We start from the raw sequence: 17202 nt of genomic DNA, 5'->3' as shown, positions 1-17202 counted from the left end.
AACTGACGCGCCGCGCCGCACCGGTACCGAGAGGCGCGAAATTAAAAAGGAATACGAGAAGCGTCTTTAATCTCCCGGTCTATAAAGAGCCTTCTGCACGGACGATCGTCGAGGATCGCGGTGAGAGAGTGGGAGAGGGGGTAAGAAAAGGATTTCGCGCGGTTCGGCAGCAGCCGTACGTTTCGAAGCCATCGGCAGAAAGGAAATCGGCTTACCGGGCAAAAATATACTGATATTTATGAGGGTCGCGACATCGGAGCTAATCTTCGGGAGATAATAATTTATCGGCTACCGCCGGGATATCGAGTTATATTTTGACTGAAATCCCTTAGTCGTCCGCTCCAACGGCGATCATACGAACGTCTTTGCGCGCCAGTCTACTTCTAAAAACCCGCTCGACGCCGCGGGTCTACGACTCCCTCGGACAGTGACGTCCAACCATTTGAATAGCCCTCGCGGTGTAAGAAGCAAAACGAGCTCGAAGGTAGACCCCTCGTTCGAAAGTAGACACGTTATAAATGACTTTGTTGAGTTTCTTTTACAATCAACTGCAGGGACATAAATCTGTTCTCGATATAGGTTTAGTATTAAATTTGATTTTGCTAGAGACAGGAATTTAAATCTTCAACCGATGAATGTAGAAGTGCAATTATATGTATAATTTTGTAATACATTATGTCTAGGGTCTATCAGATATATCAAGATAATCTAAAAGCTTTCCCTGTGAATAAAATCGTGCTCGTCGGATCTCAATGCTTTCGCGATATCGAGTCGTATTTTAGTCGGCTTCAAAGATCTAGCTGACAGGTTGGACAATTTGTATTAAATTTAACACAAGTTATATTCTACTTAAATTTTTGTAATAATTTAACATAAATTTAATATTACTGAGTATTTAAAATACTTGTAGCACCATTATTAAATTGACGATCAATTTGATTTGTGATTATTACATTATTTTCTAGCTTCTGCTAGTAATTGTGTTTAAAGATTCACTGTGTTTGGCATGTAGTTTAAAAATAAAATTAAAATTTAAGATTTTATTTCAGATTTAAGAAATGATTCGGTGATATTAAGCACCGAAATTTAATCTCAATCATAATTGATGTTTTTAAATTTATTTTTATAATTATAAGATGAATATGTCAGAAAGTAACATAATTATTGTGTGAAAAAATTAATGCGAAAAGTCCAACACTTTGACACAGTTTAGAAACAAATTATGGAAGCATATTTGCTTCAATAATTTTAGTTTTTATAATATAATATATTGATATATACATTTTTTAATTTATCTTAGAATTTACATTGCAAACTACATTATTTTTATGTTATTTATTCACTTATTGTGTTATTTTAATACTAAAAAGATATCAAATATCAATTTAATACAAAATATTCATTTAACACAATTTTATTATTAAATTAACACGCGAAGATTCGACACAAACATTATAACAAACTAATTTTAACATAAATAAAAAAAAAATTTCTACTGTATATATCGGATTCTAACAAATAAAAGTGAAGAGCAAATCCGCATGTGAATTCGATATTACACATCGATAATCTTCTTGAACTCTAGCCCAGAATTCGTATTGGGTTTTAAGTGTGCTCATCAAACCTTAGCTCTTTCGTGTTGGATCAAATTTGTGTCTTCCGATCGAAAGTCGTGTCGCGAAGCCACGTGTACAGAAGCAAGTCGTGCGGCGTGGAAACGTGAGAGGAATAATAATGTGATCCGAACTTCTCCGCGTGATACATCGACTGACGTTTCGTTATTTACAACGATCCCCTTAAGCCACCCTAGGAGTGACGAATTGTATCAATGACAACTTCAAAAAGATCTGTTGCGCGCATCGGAATCCCTGCACGGTATACGCGGCGTAAATTACAAGTCAGAAAACTTAACGTGTCGAAACAAAAACAATAATTGTACGAAAAATCGTCGTCAAGCGAAAAAAAATTTATAAGAATATTAAAAAAAAGTATGTTATATATGAAGAGAGAACGTTTCATTATCTGTAGATATTACAATTTGACACTTTTGCAAATAACTTCGCGGACTCGACGATGATCATCCAGAGTTTACGCGTGTACACAGCATAAACGATAGCCATAACGACTGGCAATCGCATGGACCGTTGACGGTGCTCCTTTTTTCCAGGATATATCTCGCGTCATCTCGAATTGGTATGCGACACGGTCTTCCAACAATACGACAATTTATATGGATTTGGGAGAGTCTTCAACGTCCTTTCGGATCCACTGCCTTGAGTTTTACTTTCCGCGGCATTCAGTAGCGTGTCTCCGTTTCCCCTTTCTCTCTTTCTCTCTCTCCTTCTTTCTCTTTCATTCGCGTTATTCTTCTTTTTCTCCCCTCGCGGCTCACCCTCTCGCTTCCATCCCGCAGATCGCTCCGTCGGGCATCAGCGAGGTTTTATCCCGCATTCAGGGACTGGCGTCATCTCTCATAGATAGATCGGCAATCCTCTTTTGCTCCGCGCCCCTCCGCGCACTTACCTCCCGCCGCTGTAGCACCCCTTCGCCAGTTCCGTTGTCTATTCGCCCACTCGATGGGAGATTATGCCGCATCTGAATTCGAGTATTCACGTAAAGTGCGTGTTGCGTCGCGTCGACGTTACTCACGTAATCGCCCGCGGTTAACCCTTCACAGTTTAACGTAACGTCCGTTGTCACGTTGTCAATTATGCGCGTAAAATAGTTATGCCAATTTAGGAAATATATATTGGATGTATAAAAAAAATTACGCGGCGTTTAGGAAGTTGCTTTTTAAAAGTAACTTGTTACTGCTATCGTTACTTAAAAGTTTACCATTTCTTATTATTGAATCAAAAATATAACTCATTATTGTTATTATTGTATATTCAAAATGTAAAAAGTAACAATGAAAGTAATTATTATATTCGTTAAAGGAGAGAATACTATTATGGTTTTCCATGTACATTTTGCACAAAAATTTTAATTATCAATATATTTTAAGTTGGAAACTAACATTTCATTAATATATTGTTCAATTAATTCTAAACTTAAAATTATATAATAAAACATTTAATATTTAGATTATTCATAATAAAAATGTGATAACATTGCTTAATGGATCGAAGAGAAACATGGTAATGTGACTCTTCTTCTAAAATATATTTTAAAAAATGATTTTGTTAAAAAAAGTATTTTATTTTAAAATTATACATTTGATCAAAATAAAGAGAAAACATATTGCAAACTATATACAAATATATGCACATTTTTTATGTGCACATAATCTCTTTAGTACATAGATTGATGATATTAAAAATCTTAAATACATGTAGTGTAAACTATAAATTAGGGGTAGCATTTTAATGAACTTATCGAATAATTATTTTAATATGAAAAATCTCTTAGGTTCGTTCAGATATTAGCACGTGATTCAGTTTGTTTAGCTTTGTATAACTTGAAATGAGTATAACTGAATAAAATGTTAGCAGAAAAATATATGTTCAAGTGTAAAAATATTTCCAAAAGTAAAAATGTCCTATAACAAATTTTGGCTGTTGTATATTGGCATATTAACGGCATTGCACAACTACAACTAAACAAATAATTTCGTAAGAAATTATTCGAATTCCTCCAGTCAATAACAGAGATGTTATGAATAGCCACATACAAGAATAATGATCTCTACCGTTTTTACAGAAAAATGTGATTATATTATTATTACGAAAAACAAAAAGTAGCGCGGTATTATTAGTCTGGTAATGAAAAAAGTAATTAATTGTAACGACGTTATAAGTAATTTTCTAATTCTATATTATTGAAAATGCTTTTTTTGAAAGCTTGTTTCTTATTTGTATCATTAGCACTATTTAGAAACATTCTAAACCTGCTATTTTTTGTCGTGGATACTTTTGCACTTGACAATGTAATTCTAATGGATATATTGATTAATAATAGTAATTTTAACGATAACAATTACTTGTTGGAGCCGAGGATCGTTCGGTTGAAATCGGTTGAAGTTCTGTCCCTTCGTTATTTTGTCTGTCCTGCTTCTCCGGCAAACGTATTGGCGTAATACGTTATTTAAGCGTCGTTTTATTCGGCGAGATAGCCTTTAGTGCGCCCAGACGTGCACTTTCGCGACGTGTAACGATTTTGCAAACTGCTCTTCTATGCTAATATCGATAAGGTGGAAAGACTGCGACCGTATGGCCGCCTGGGGATTTCCCTTCTTCATCGAAAATCGTTCTTTTTGACGTTGGTTCTCAATCGTTTCTGGTTGGACCTTCCACACATCGTTCCGGAATTTTGAAATTTGTTGTAACATCCGTTACGAATTGCGACGCGTAAAAGGCAAAATGACTAAAATCGATCATTATCTGTGTTTAGCAAGCAAATTCGGGATGCAATGCATTCTTATTCGTATTTTATTGTTACATTTAATGATACGGTATCCTCAGATTGAGGATCACTGCCGGATGAGCACTATTTCCAGTAGTCGCCAAGAGATGGCGGAATCTGTATCATAAACCTCTCTTTGATGCTGCGTTTTATAAAGTCCGAATTTTATTTGAAGATTATGCAAATTACTGCTTCGCTGCTTTGTAGAAATGTCCAGACGCGATATATTATTACAGAATTTAACAGAATTATCCGTAAAAATATAACGGTTGCACGTAATTGCTAATCTCGAGTATTTTTAACGAAGTAGCTCTTGTTGTTTAACGTACAGATTGACATAGAGCGCATTGAATATAACATTAATTTGCAATTTTTGTAATGAGCGGTACGTTCGCGATAGCTCGCGGAGTTTCATTTTTACACGAGAAACGTCAGAACTAATAAAAATAACATAGCCGTATTTTTCTTCTAGATTCAATCGTTTCACCGTGATGTCAGATCCATAACAGGGGCGACATACAAAGGGACGCTGAAACGTGAGTAGAAATACATGTCTCAGTTCGGTACACGAGGACAAATGTGATATAATGTTACCTCTCTGTGACAATGCACAATACGCGCATTTTTATACACGGTTGAGGAAGTTTCTTTTATCGTAGATGCGCGCAAAAGGCAGTATCTGTCTAAATCCGAAACTCTTGCTTGAGTTTCAAATAAATTGGATACGCGCGTACACAAGTACACAATAAAAATCGCAGGCGGTGTCTTCGTTATTACGAATTTCCGCCGAGCGATCCCAATTAACGATTTCACAAGAGAGAGAGAAAGAGAGAGAGAGAGAGAGAGAGAGAGAGAGAGAGAGAGAGAGAGAGAGAGGGGCGCTTCCGCGATATAATATGTGAACACGCGTACTACGAGGAAGGTTGAAGTGCACTCCTGCTCCTCAAATTCACAAAGAATTCGGAAAACTCATTCCGAGGAAATTTTACCACTCCATTCCACAGTTAGAGAAAGTAATGTAAATATTCCCAATATTGGTCCCATATAGTTAAATAAATACTTCACCTTGACTGTGTTCCAAGATTCATTGTCAGTACTGAAAATTAATAGTATACGCAACGTGAACTATAGATTTTCACTATTGATAGCAAATTTTGAAACACGGTTTTTATTTGGCTAATTTGTTTAAGTAGCAATATTGGTTCAATGTTGAACCAATAAATTTGTCATATTGCATATCAATTGCATTTTAATTCGGAACCAATATTTCATGACCAATATTGGGAAAACATTGACCAATGCACTTCCAATATAACTAATGTTTAACCAATATTAGCTGTACCGCCAATGTATTGTGCTACTCAGGCTACAGTTTATAAATTCTACGAGATATAGAGGGACAAGGTATCATCGCGGTTGGTAGAACGCACGCCGCGACTTTTACGATATTATACAACACGCAGCGTTTCGTTCATGCAAAAGGAGCCAATCTTATTCCACGCACACTATACTCGTACTACGCTCGAATGCGTCCCGCGAGGAAGCCTAACGCACGTGCACGGGAATCTCTCGGGGCCGCGTTCGGCGTTCAGCGGCTAGGAAGATCGGGACCGATAATTCAGCGCGATATTTACGATATTTATTGGCCGGTCGGAACAATGGATCGATATTGTTTTTCGATTGGGAGAGCCTACTACTCCCCGCACTTTACATGCGGCGCGGTTGCATCGAATGTGCGTTCCCCCTGCGCGCGCGCGCGCAAAGCTTGGATCCAGCTCGAGTCAACCGGTCTCTTTTGTGCGCGAGGGAACATAAATAATATTTAATATGACAGTGCGAGAGGCGGCGGCGTTCCGTGCGATATATTTGGTATAGAAATGTCACGGAGATCGCCGCTGCGTCTCGCTGCCAAATGCGGCTCGCGCGGAAAGCGCCTTATCTTCGATCGTAGTATACAAACGGTGAAATGAGATATAGGAAATTTCGATGAAGATTTCGTGGAAAATTTTCGACGAAAGTGATGAAACGTCGTGCAAAGATATTTCAAGGTATTCGAGTCGTTCTTGATCGGACCGCAAACTCGATCCATTAGAATAAATAAAATCTTTGATTTGAATTAAGGTATCTGTATATTTGGCTTAATCCCCGTTTCTAAATAGTTACGCAATAAATTTCACAGATAATACTGATATATTGCTCAGGAAGTCAATATATCTATGCCAGTTAATATCTGCTTTCTATGGGTTGTGATCATACTTTGTTCAAATTGTGTTCTTCTTTATCTAAAATTTTAGAGCTAAAATTTTTGCTTTGTATAACTATCATATAACATAATAAATATCCGCAATTTGTTATCGTAGCTCTTTTTTTTATTTATGCTTTTTAACAATACATTTACTTTACATTTTTCTTAAAACATCTTATTTATAATTAAAGAAAGAAAATTCTTTGTATTGTATGGTGAAAACCATTATGGCCAGAGACATTACTGGAAATATAATATACCTTATTATCGTACAAAAGTTAAGATTCTGTTTCTTTATTTAAATATTTAACTTTTGATTAGTATTTCGTGTCTTTCTCCAGTTGGTTGGAAGAGCTTTTTGACAGGTAAAAATTAAAATAACGTAAAATTAAAAAATCGTAGTGAATAAATGCCGTTTTATATTTAATAAATAGCTGTATTATATGTAATTTTTCATAAGTATATTAATAAATGCTTAATTAAACAGGTTGATTTTTTATTTCGCATTAGAACAAATATTTATGAAAAAGAGGAAAGTATATAACTGGGCCATATTGAGTACATATGTAAATCAACATGACCCAAGTGCTACTTAAAAAAAAAATCTTTACTGTACTTATATAAGTAATTGAAAATATTTCATATATTTTTTTATTTCAGAAATGTTTTTTAAATTTGACTCTCATTTTTCAATTTCGTATTCATCAAAAAATTAGAAAAAAGCTTAGATGAGCTATACTGAGTACGGATATCTTATTTAAATCTCTTGCCGTGACTCTGTAACATTAGAGTTATGAAAGAAATTCGAGTCCGCGATTCGAAAGGGAAAAATGTGGCGAGCTTCTCTCTCTCTCTCTCTCTCTCTCTCTCTCTCTCTCTCTCTCTCTCTCTTGAGCGGACGGCTAATAAATAACAGGTTGTTCTTGCGTTCTCTTGAAAAGAGACGGGACGTGACGATCGGCAACCGCATTGTATTCAGACCGTTATTTTATCTCCCGATAAAATTTCGTGCTAATCCATCTTGCAGTTCACCGCGCAGACCAAACACCATGCGCGCATAATTGCGTTACACGAGATCGTCATTCGTGCTTGAAACATTAGCGCTGGCTCAAGTCGTCGGCCGAAAGAGACCGTTCGCGACGACGGGCGTTGGGATATTCGCCGATGCTAAATATAATCCTTCACTTCTTCCACGAGGGAAAGAGAAAAAGAGGGAGTCGGCATCGCGCGCGTTTCGCTGTCCGCGACACGCACAAGTTTCCGTATACAGGATGCGCGCGGCGGCGCGTACTCGCCACGTCTTCGCGATGTTTCTGTCAAATAAATAACTTCTAAATAAACAAAGTTTCCGCGACGCATAACGGTTTAATACAGCCGCGCTTTATGTACGCTCTGCAGCGAAATGCCATACGAATCATCGTTTACCGCAAGGAAACAAATTCTCGTTGATGAAAGTTCTTCGTAAAAGATGCGAGAAGTAATACCTCTCGTTGAATCGCGAGTCCCTCGCGTGACTTTTACGAGAGGTGCATTTCTTGAAAACAAAAATACGTAATTTTTTTTCTCCTTTCTTTACCGAGCGCCCGGGGGTAGCGGATAATTAATGTTACGCAAGAAGCTCGTTACGAATCGCGAATACTCTGCGATTGTATCTGAATGCTGCAGAAATAAATCGCGCAATGTGTATTTATTTTTGTATTCTCGATCTTCGATCGATTTAGAAGGAGTCAGTTCGAAAAGACAGATCCATTGAATATTTCATACAGCATCGCAGTTTGTAAAAAGAAAATTTTATAGCAAAAATGTAAGAATTATAAAAATTTTTACTATGTTTTTTCGTCGAATTGCCATAGCATATTTACACTACTTACATTGAGAGAGAAAAATAGTTGCAGTAATCATAATATAATTATAATTTATAGTTATTTTTGGATCCAACAATATAAATATTGAACAATATAAATTATAATTTATTTAAACTACATATATTAATGTTCTCACAATCATAATATTGGTCTGTACAACTTATGATATGGTTGTGATAAACCAAAATGGAGTCTTTAATAGTAAAATAATTATTATAAACATAATTAAAAATATAAAAATGATATAAAAATTATATTTCTTCCAACTACAATTATTTTACTATGCAATTGTTGTCACAAATATCACTTTTTTTCATTGTACAATTCTCTTTATGGACTGTAGCTGCTATCGTACCATAGTAATTTTTGACATAAAATTTTCTCCACGCGGTATCACGTGTTATCCATAATCGTATTTAAATTAAGAGCGCGAATAAGGCATGTTGCTTTAGTAATAACGGTTACTCTTATTTTTCCCTTTTCTATCTCTTCGCTTCTCCCTCTCGCCGAGGGGGGGCTTAGATGCCCCCGTCGGTGACGAACAATAACGATAAACCATATAATGGTTAAACGCGACAAATGTACGCAAGGTAACCTATAGACTATGAGAGCGATCGAAGAAGAGGGCAGCGAAGAGAGGGGGAAAGAAAGTCGGAAGAGGAGTCAGCGAGGACCACCGCATATGCATACAATTGATACAGATATACAATCGTCTTTACATACGCGTCGCGAGTATTCTTCCCTCGCGGGGTAGTGCCCGGGCATCGGCGCGAGGAGGCTCAAGAGTTAAACATTGGTGCTGCACGATGTCGGTGCCCTCGTGGATCCAAAAGAGCGAGGAAAAAGGAGAAGAGAGGAAAGGAGAGGAGAGGAGAGGAGAGGAGAGAGAGAGAGAGAGACTTACAAAGTTCGAACGGGGGCTACTGTAATGGCTGAGCCAGGTACACCTTGTGGCTTGTACGGTGCCTTATTGCGGGGACTATTCGCGACAGGGCGGCCTAGTGTACATCTGTTCCTGTCATAAGGCGTGATTTAGGGTCGAGCGTGGGCATTGATCTTCTCGCTTTAAAGGATATCGGGCAGTTAATGCGAGGTCATCGGAAAGCCGATGGCCGAGCGGATTTGCGCGGGCGTAGGTTGAGACTTCTGTAATCGATGTCGAGTCAATTTCGATCTCAATTTAAAAAACGTCACACGTTGCTTGATATTTTCTCATTCTGATGTTTTCCCCTTATCTACGTTAAGTAGCATACACGCAGCAGCGTGTATGGTCTTGATAATAATTTTTAAACATAGCCCCCAGTACAGAGTTTTGGCTAGAAACATATCAAATTCCTCCCACTCACTGTGGGAATTGCATCACGGACAGAAAAATCTCCTCTGTGCAGTTAATTCTCCCAAAATTCGATTTATTAATATTTTATCGTTATTAAAAGTGAACAACGCGCACGTTTGGAACAATTTAATTTACGTGCAAATAGCATTAACTCGGAATTATTACATTCTACGTTTTCGTATCTTTATGTTTATGAATACATAAAATTCCGCACGGTTAACAAACATTTTTTCGCCGAGTAAGTTGGTTGCCGCGAGCACGTGTAATGTGTCATGTCACGGTACGTGAACTATGTCGGGTACAAAATTTCTCACGAATCCCCCCACGATCGCGTCAAATAACAGCTCCGAAATTTTCGCAACTTTGTTACCTTTCCGAACCCGGAGAGGGAAGGACGATGACCGCCTCTCTCGATGACACGCTCTAATTATGCAATCAAAGTGGCCGTGAATAGTAATCGCGCGTGGCTCGTGGTAAATTTCGAGTAGATCTACCTGCCGTCTGTGGGCTCGCCGCTCGAACACTTCACCATCGTATTTCACGTAAGTGAACCAGTTTAAGTACCTCAGGTAGGTAGGCAATGCCACGGAAATATACGCACGTAGGAGAGCGCGTATGACGCACTCCGGATAACCAGTTCCACGTGATTTGTGGCTATTCCTGGGCGATCCAGTCGCGATAATAAAGTGGCAATGGGGTCCTTGTTAGCGAGCCGGGATCAACGAGGACGGCCGCGCGCCCGTCGCATGACCGTCAGCGTCATATCGGCGGCTCATTCGGCGGAGATCATCATTTCGTGACTCGTACGCCGCGCCGGTCCCGTCCCGTGAGAAAACGTCCCACATAATTGCGGCAGATCGTTCGCCACGATTCGAGAAATGAACGATACAACGTCGCCGCTTCTGTCGCACGCGACGGTGTGGACATTACTTCTCGTAAGGTACCTGAGTCGAATGAGGTTCAGCACTAAATAAGGTCCACTTTTTGAATTCACCGCTTAAAAACGCGCTTCGCGCCTGGGGTATATGCTTAAAAGATGTGTTAGCGGAAGTAGAAGTTGGGAAATTGGCAACGCGTCTGTTTAGTACAAATGTGTTATTTCAAAGTGGATGTATAAGTTATTTTCAAAAGCTTGTAACAAAGTTTTATATTATATTCTAGCTTATTGTAATATCGTAATGCTATTCAACTTTTTAACTATGGAAATAACAAATGTTTGTATAGATTTTTTAGATAAGTATATATTTTTAGAAACAAAAACTTCAATGAATGAAACTTATGGTCATTGTTTATTATATGTAAGATTTACATCAGAGGATAATCATTTTCAATATTATTAATTTTTGAGAAGCTAAAATTATATCAAGAAATTACTAAATTAAAAATTCAATTAAAGACAAAGTTAAAGATAATTGATGTTTAACAATAGAGTAAACTCTGATCGTTTTTGTGATTAATAATTATTTCAAAATTGATTAAAAAGATAATGTTTAATTTCTTTGTTATTTTTGATTTTTATTTATTTTAGAATCTTATTTTCATAAGCATATAATAAGTCTTAATGTCAGAGTAAAAATTTGTTTATTCACAAATATTCTGTATAGAAGACATTTTATATTTGTAAGTGGTAGAAATAAAAATTTTATTCTTACTTTGTTTTAATATATTTTCACACACACATTATAAATGGAGTTAAAAATGTAAATGAATTAGATGAATTTTATTTAGATTAGGATTTATTTTAAATTGCGTCTTTGTGTTGTCATTAGATCGTTGGCTCTGATAAAAGAGATCGCGACTAGAAACATAATTTTCATACCGCTTCGTAAAACAAGAGCGAGTTAGTTTCTTCGTAATTTCAAAGAAACAAACTTCAAAGAAAAAAAGAAGCGTACGTGAATTTAAATAATTTGTACATGACATTGATAAATTTCGTCATGGTAAAGTCGAAAGAATATTTCTAAATAATTGAGTTTCTATAACAAAATATGACACGCTTCGAAGATTCGATTTTGTAAGGAAAAAAATATCGTAATTCAAAGAATTATGAAGGAATATTCACTTCCTGAGTTTGCAAGCTCGCACGATGTTTCTGTGCAGAGCATACGAAAGAGTTTTTTATAAGACACGAGATATTCATGTGTTTCAATGGGAAAACTGTAAAGAATAGCACACGTAATATAATTTTGCAGAATATGTATTTCTGTCTTATACACGTACTACTCTGTGAATTATAGGCGTCCCATTCGATGAGAAAATATTTTAACGCCCGAAATAATTACGGGCGATCGTTCGTCCCGTCTCTTCGAATCGCGGAATGTTTTGACTTTTGCGTAAAATATAAGAGGACCTTGCCACGCCGCGTCGAGGGATTACAATTTTAATGTACATTACAATCGCAAATGCTTCTCCGGCTTCGCTCTAGGTGTACTCTTTTCAGCGGCTTTTCGACCTTTTAATCTTCTTAATTTTTGCTCCTCTTGCGATTGCGAAGCACGTTAAGGTTTAGTTCCGCCACCGGCTTATTAACTATTTCGCTTTATTTTTTTAACACAAAATGCATTCTTGTCGCGAATATTTATATTTAATCCTGTATCCCCCGTTTTTTTTTCTATTTTCCCTGCTTCTCGCCGATACGTTTTAATGTAATGGAACAGACGTATTATGTTTGCATATGCTTAGCTATTTTCTGCTACACCACATCGAGACAAATGATATAACAGAAAATTATTAAAGAGAAGTTTCGTGTCTAACTTTCTGTTTAAGTTTACAGTTATAACAGGTAACAATTATTTCTGGCAAAAATTAATTATTGATGAACAAAAAGGAAATAAAATTTTAAACTCTTATTGTTAAATTTCAATTGCAAGAATGTATGCATATTTATCGAGATTATACGGACGATTGCTGGTTAAATTATTGTGGAGTCATTGGAGATCGCAATTTTCGTGATCGACTCACGTTGGAGAAGTTGCTTCATTTACACAATATGTGAAACAAAGAATTGAAAAGAGAAAGACTATAGTATTTTAATATTCACAATTATTACATATATGTATATATCTTATGTTCAAGAATTATATTTTACATAAAATACATATTAACTGACAATTAAAAAAGACAATTATTCTATTTACGAAGAAAAGATTAATTTATGATGCCAAATTATATAATCTGATAATAAAAGCTAATTAAAATAGAACTGCGAGGACTGGATGGTTTGGACTTCGTTATTTGAGAATTTAGCGAGAGGTGAAGGATCATCGGAGAGGCAGGACGGCGCTGGCTTGGTCCTTCCACGTCGGGGTCAGTTTGGTAGGCGGTACCAATGTGGCCAGGCCTACCTCTCGTCTCTGACTCAGGCCTAACAATGGACCTGCAACAATGCAGGCACCTCGCTCTCGTCCGGACCTAGCCTCACCTACGTCCTCTTCCTCTGATGTCTGCATACACGTCGTACGCGGACACTGATACATGTTGAGTAGCTTTGCGGTCGAGAACCGAAACCGAATATAGAGACACTACCGGACTCTGGCATCAGCCGTAAACATACTGACTGTAGTCTTGCGAGGTGAACATTTGTGATACAATAAAACCTTAAAACGTGGCAGAGCAAAAAGATCTGCACGAACATCTTAGATTTTGAGCAATACGAAAAGAGGTCAAGGGTAAGAAGAAAGTAACAGCATTATTAAAAATTATATTATTTTATTAAATAGATTCTGCAGAATTGTTATATATAAAAGTCAGAAAATTTTGCACCTAAAAATATTTACAGATTATCATCTATAAAAATGGTGGAAAATATAGTTTTATCTTTTTTCTTCTGCACTGAGAAAGATATTAATATGTACTTAGTGAAAGAGTTCGCATGCATCAATGTTGTATAATAATTAAAATCGTAGCAAATCTTTTACGGGAAAACCAGTATCATGTTCACGAAAAAAATCTCGCCAAGCGTACGTCAGTAACGAATAGCGGGCATTAGTTAACAGGATATCAAAAGAATATCCTGTGTTAGGCCCACCAAGGAATCAAGACTCCACCCAGGCAGTCGATGCCTGCTGCAACATCAAGAATGAATCCGTACCAAAACACAATGCCTCGAACCTGAGCCTCTATCGCGATATCCGGTTATAAATTGGAACACAGCTTCGTTCTGGCATTATGATGTCTCTAATATGTCTTTTTTCTCCTCTGGCCACTGACCAGGCCGATCTTCGAGTCGATCGCCGCTCGTATTCCTAAGGCATTCGTGTGTCTACAGCTGAACTTCTCAGCACCCTGCAGATTGGTTCCACTAATTCAAAAAATTTCTTTTGCGATGATTTATTAGTCATTTTATCTCTAACATAACCTTTTCGATGCATGCATTACCAAGAAAACTCAAAGATATTAACAAGGTTTACTGTTGTCTATATATAAAATTTTCTACATAATTATCTAGATGAAGAAATGGCTTTAGTTCGTCTTTGTCGAGATTATTATAATGTATACTATTTTCATCTTTATTTCAAATTTAAGAATGTTATTTTTTTCAAATTTTTCAAGTTAAGGGAACAACAACGAATATAAAATATCATTCTTAGCTCCAAGTTCTCATTTAGCCTAACAAGAGTTTTGAATTTTTTTTAAGTAACATTGTTTTAAAACTAAATGGTTTGAAAACTTTTACAAAGAATTTTGTTAGTCATTATAATGTGAATATTATATACTATCTTAATATTTTTCAATTTTTATTTTTATTTGTGTATTGATTTAAAAAAGAACACTTTACCAAATTAAAATATTTGATATAAATCCTTTCTCTCTTAAGGTCGGTTATTCCAACTTCTTGCTAAACTTATCTACCAGGTAAGCATGTGTCTATCTTCATTTCTTTTCTTAAATAAATAAAGACAAACATATATTTATCTGATAGATAAATTTTAAGTTATCTATGAAGCCCAACATTGGGTCTCACATACATAGATTAAAAATTTAATAAGAATTTACATTTACAAATAAACAATAAAGTGTGTGTGCGTGTGTATGTATTAGATAATAGTATTAACAAATGCTGCGCTAAAGAACGATTATTATTTCATGTCCGACTACTACGGAAGAAATTATGAAAGTTTGTATTGAGTTGTAAGGTTTTGCGAAACTCGCGTTTTCGAAACATTATTTAAGTTAAAGGTATATTTATAGATAACTTGACGTGCCCTACAAGGCCAACATCGGCTCTTCCACCGGTAGGAATTATTCAAAATCCTTGCTCATACGACTGCTCGAGATAAATAACTTTTGCCTCTACCTCTTCCTCTTTTATCCAACCGCTCCTCTTCTGGTTCCATTGGGTGTCTCGTGGGTGAGCTCACTCAGGGCAGCTCTTCATGCCCGGATGTTTAACATAACACGAGCAATCATTTATGCGTGGCGCGAGCTGGCCGGCAACCCCATAATTTAGACCGGTGGGCAGAACTAGCTTGCAGCACCCCGCGATTGGCTCTGTATGGGGTGTGCTTTACATTTTTACGCTCTTAACATCGTTTCCGTCTTTTTCGATATCCGCTTATTCATTAATTCGTAAAACTATATTTCTTGAAAAAAGAATCGTGTATTTTATCTTTTTTCCTAATTGTCTTAACAAATAATGAGTTTCAGCTCCAGTAATAATAAAAAAAAGCTTATTTACGATACCATGTTACACTTTAATGTCGCGTAATTAACTGTTGCGTATTTTGTTATCATGTAACCGCTATAAATCGTATGAATAACACCACTACAGCTGCTACGCTTGCAAAAGAACGTAATACTCCGGCGACGAGGATTGTGAGAGGGATCCCTGCATTCCTTTAATATCATACATCACTCGTTTTACGGCGTTTAATCTCGCGTAGCGTACGATTCAAACGATTAGATCGACCGAGAGGGAGCTAGTAAAAATTTTCGATTGCAATCGGCTCTTCGCTACCTGCGATCGTACAGAGAGGACTTCTTCTCTCGCAGGATTGCAGATCCGAAGCGGCGGCAAAACGCATTTGTAACGCCTCGTTCGGGGAACGGCCGTCGCATCTCGGGGGTAATAAAATCAGCATAATGATAAGTAAATACCTCCCACCCGGCCGCGTCGCGGGGTTCCTTAAAAAGTCACCGGGTATATCGGGGAGGCCCCGTACACGTACGTGGCGGGCACCGCTGGGCCCCCCACGGCGGGATAAAGCCGGGCCCCACGACAGTAGCCGTGTACGCCGTGGGTTAGACAATGCCGCGCGCATTAATACACTTCATATTAGTCCGCTTTAATGCGTGTTCGCCGGCCATTGTGAATGAGCGACACTGTTTATCACCGGCCCCCGTGTGTAACCCCTTAGCCTGCCTTAGCCGCGCGATGGCAGGGGGCTGCGTATTTATCTGGGGCCCTTTGGCGATCGAGGGATAACAAATACGTACATGTCACACGGGCTTTTTCGGCTTTTTAGTCCTTTTCGTCTTTCTTTATTTTTCTCAAATCGACCGTCGCAGGCTCGCTCGAGACTCGAGCTGTAGCAATAACGTCCGTTTAACTCTCGTGGGTATCCCTATTTCGCGATAATCTGAGAGTTATGCATTCGTATCCCGGGGCGTAATGATTTCTCTTTGTCCCGCGCGAGACGTAAATCAAACGTAGAGTTTTAGTAACGATTAATATATATATATATATATATACGTGTATATGGTCCAATATTTCTCGGCTGCATTGGTTTTGCTCACTCGCGCCTTCCTTTTATATACCTGTCTCGGATTTATTGCGCGCAAAGTATCGGGACATTTGGAAAAATGCGAACACGCGCCTCAGGCGCTCCAATTTTTCCGTGTGAATACCGTGAACTTTCACGATCACAAGTCGCAAGGAGCTCGACTCGTGAAAGTGGCGTCGCGCTTTCTACTTTACACAACGAAAACTATCCTCTGTCGAACGTCACAATCTGTTCCAAATTGGATTTAACGCCTGTCGCGATTTAACGTACGGATGCTGGAATGCAGCGTAACCGGCGCGACTTGATAACCCTAGTAGCACACAATATTGGCGCAATATTGGGAAGTAATGTAAAGGCAATATTTCCAATATTGGTCCAATATTCTAAAGTAGATGCTTCACCTTATTTAGTCAATTTATCTAAGCAGCAACATTGGTTCGATATTGAATCACCATTGATTAATGTCTAATATGAAAAATTGATTCGGCCAATGTCGAACCAATCAATTTTTCATATTGGTCATTAATTGAATTCTAATTTGGAATGTTTTATGCCCAATATTGGCGTTACATTGAGAAAACATTGGCCAATGCATTCCCAGTATAATCAATGTTTAGCCAATATTAACCAACG

The 17202-nt window shown here is 37.4% G+C and overlaps 1 long non-coding RNA gene across 3 annotated transcripts in view; it reads left to right on the top strand.

The window, feature by feature from the left end:
• LOC105836861 overlaps positions 1-17202 on the top strand; it is a 184742-nt gene that overhangs the window by 131323 nt on the left and 36217 nt on the right. For all 3 annotated transcript variants that reach the window (XR_004962675.1, XR_004962676.1, XR_004962674.1), the window contains exon 5: positions 4874-4937. This is a non-coding gene — a long non-coding RNA (uncharacterized LOC105836861). The remainder of the gene's footprint in view (positions 1-4873; positions 4938-17202) is intronic.

This window comes from Monomorium pharaonis, chromosome 3, assembly GCF_013373865.1.
Source record: "Monomorium pharaonis isolate MP-MQ-018 chromosome 3, ASM1337386v2, whole genome shotgun sequence".
NCBI classification, from domain to species: Eukaryota; Metazoa; Arthropoda; class Insecta; order Hymenoptera; family Formicidae; genus Monomorium; species Monomorium pharaonis.
The sequence above is the reverse complement of the archived record's forward strand: the minus strand, read 5'-3'. Positions and strand labels throughout refer to the sequence as shown.